The 2,826-nt window shown below is 37.2% G+C and overlaps 1 pseudogene; it reads right to left on the bottom strand.

Moving 5' to 3' along the window:
- Positions 1–14: 14 nt before the first annotated feature.
- On the bottom strand, positions 15–2,441 carry LOC128243982 (uncharacterized; annotated as a pseudogene).
- Positions 2,442–2,826: the final 385 nt, after the last annotated feature.

The raw sequence follows: 2,826 nt of genomic DNA, 5'->3' as shown, positions 1-2,826 counted from the left end.
AGTTAAAGCATATTCTAATTCATCGTGAGTTTATTTCTTACTTTTTTCACAAACTTTTGACCCCATGTTTTTGCTTCGGTGCCTGCAATATGACACGGGTGGCACAATGGTCTAACTTTACTATATTTGGTGTAAAGGTCTTGGATATATAATTGTCACCCATAAGGTTATTTTCACCACCGCAGTAGCAGCAAATTTCCAGAGCACATTTACTGCAGTTTGGGCTAAAGTATGGAATTTCGATGTTAGTTGTACAGGTTAATGCCCTTTGCGTGAATAAATCTGAACCCTCCTCTAGCTGGTCCCCACAAATGTAAAGCCGGTATTCTTTCAGTCGACGCAGGTAAGCATCCTGGAAGAGATTTAATGTGCTTTATTAATGGAAATATGTGTAAAAGGTGTTGCACATTTAACGAGCAGACTCAGTGTTTTTGTGACTAGACTTGTTTTGTCCTCATTTTTCATGAAATAAATCATTCCCCTTGCTATACATGTGCATATTCAAGAAGTCTATGGCATCATGGGTACCACGTTTCATTCAAATATTTTTTTAGGATTTGAGAGTAGGTAAAGTCTTTTGCATGACGCAATTTATGAAGTAGAAGCCAAAGGTATCACAAAGGCCAGACTTTTCTTCCTAAAACAGACCGGCTAAAAATCAACACATTATGGCACTTTTAATGTGTCATAGGTTCGAGTCCCACTTTCTGCTTCATCAATAATCTTACTGGTTATAAACCGACTATGGTTCCTAATTGCCTGTGTATAGCAGACATTTACTTAACATACAATCGTTGTTCAAAAGCTCTACAAAGCTTTATGTTACATGTTCATCTATGACCATGTAAAATCAATCTTAACTTAACTTCTAATACCTTTAACGAACATCATATACCTGAACCCTTTCTATCTTTGAGCTACTGTAGACTAGTCTAGGCTTGTTACAATCACCGCACTTGATGACATCTCTTACTTTTTGGGCCTGTAAGTTTATAGTGGTTTAGTTATTCAGGGGTGTTATATTTACTGACCCTTTGGAATCAATGCTCACACTTGTTATGTTTGATGATATATATGAAAATAGAAATCTCAAAAGCTAGTGCTATAAATCATAACAGGCGTTGCACTCGTTTCGGAATCAAATTCTTAACTTTTTTAACCATACAAATTAAAAAACAGGTTGTTTAATGAAAACTCTATAATTTGTTTATTTCACTTGTTGATATTCGTATTGTCATAGAATAAATAGTGCGGATATCCGTCTTTTGTTTACAGTAATATAAAATTATATAAAATTCAAATTGAATTCTGGTTTTATTTCCGCAAGATTCCTAACAGCGCCCAATGAGGATTTCCCTTTTAACATATTTTTCAATTTCCTCATCCATATCCTCACGGCATAGTGACACATGCTGTAATGCCAAATTCAGTATACTCATACAGCGTTCAGCCGGGTTCATCCAGCTATGATTTGGTGCAGTACGAAGTACAACTAAACAGTCTAGATCAAGCGCAAAGAATATTTCTAATAGTAACACTTTTACTGACTCATATGTCAAGCGGTGATCTGGACCTCAATCGGTAAAGATGCATTATATTGGCCTGTCTAAGTCAACATCATTCAGAAAATAATTCTCACGCAAAATCCTAAGTAGCTTACTGCAATGACGAAACGGTGTTAATGCCTGAAAAACTTTTATCTTTGCAAGTAACAAAAACATTCCCTTGAAAGAAACTGTCATCAGCACAATCTGGAATTTCTGTTACCAGAACAACTGATGGAATGACTCCTGCAATATGAAAATCATGATCAGCAGCTACGAGCTTTAGACCAGTACCTGGAGTCATTACTTTGTTGTGCCCTCGCACGCCTTTGGATATTGGTATGCCTGGTTCTCCTATGGGCACAATCGATTTATCATCAAGGCATACAAAGTGTGTATGCTCCTTAAACGCAACACAAAAGTGTTTCAAGTACTTGTTATAGGCAGCCACATAATGTGCATCGGGGTGAGAAACTCTGGCCATTCTAGTATGCACGCGGAATTTGACATTAAAGCGTGATGTGAATCGGAGTGCAGTTTTAGAAAACTGATTTGATGGTGTAAATTGTAACCGAAGGGCTTCTGCACTTGGTACAGCCACCCCTTCAGGTACACGTTTCTCACTTCGTCCCTTAATTTTTCTATGGACATTCTCAATGACATGTATAACTCTTCTCATTTTCTTCTCTCGTGGACTTGCAGGATTTGTTCATCAACATACTTGCCAACTGCGTCATAAAATTCATCATACTTTGTATCATTGTCATTCATTGATCTCAGGTCTAAAAGTAATGTTGTATCATCACTCCCAATTAAGTTTTCTGCTGCACGGTCATTTATCTCCCTCTGTTCTGAAGTTTCAGCAGTAAGTTCACAACCGGTCAGATCAAAAAACATGTTGCGCAAGACTGACTTTGGCATTTTACATAGTTTACATACCGGTTTATGAAATCCCTCTGCATCTGTCTATTAGAGAACTTTGGCAAATTCTCGTTTACACTATTCATGACCATACTGTTCTTTTCAATTCTTGTCTGAGATGAATCAAGAGGAACTGACCAAATACAATTGAGAGTTCCCACACTTCACCGATAGCCACTCCATATAGCATTACTGGCTTGGACAATTTCATAAATCGGTCTGTTGGAATGTCAACGTCAAGATCCAAATATTCATAGTCATGATGGAGAGACAAAAAATCTTCCAAATCAGTGTACATGTCTTCAACGTTTTTGGTTGGTGGAATAACATGACAAGATGTTTCATTTTTATAACAATGACT

This window comes from Mya arenaria, chromosome 8 (assembly GCF_026914265.1).
Source record: "Mya arenaria isolate MELC-2E11 chromosome 8, ASM2691426v1".
Lineage (NCBI taxonomy): Eukaryota > Metazoa > Mollusca > Bivalvia > Myida > Myidae > Mya > Mya arenaria.
Note: the sequence above shows the minus strand (reverse complement) of the source record. Positions and strands in the feature narration are given on the sequence as shown.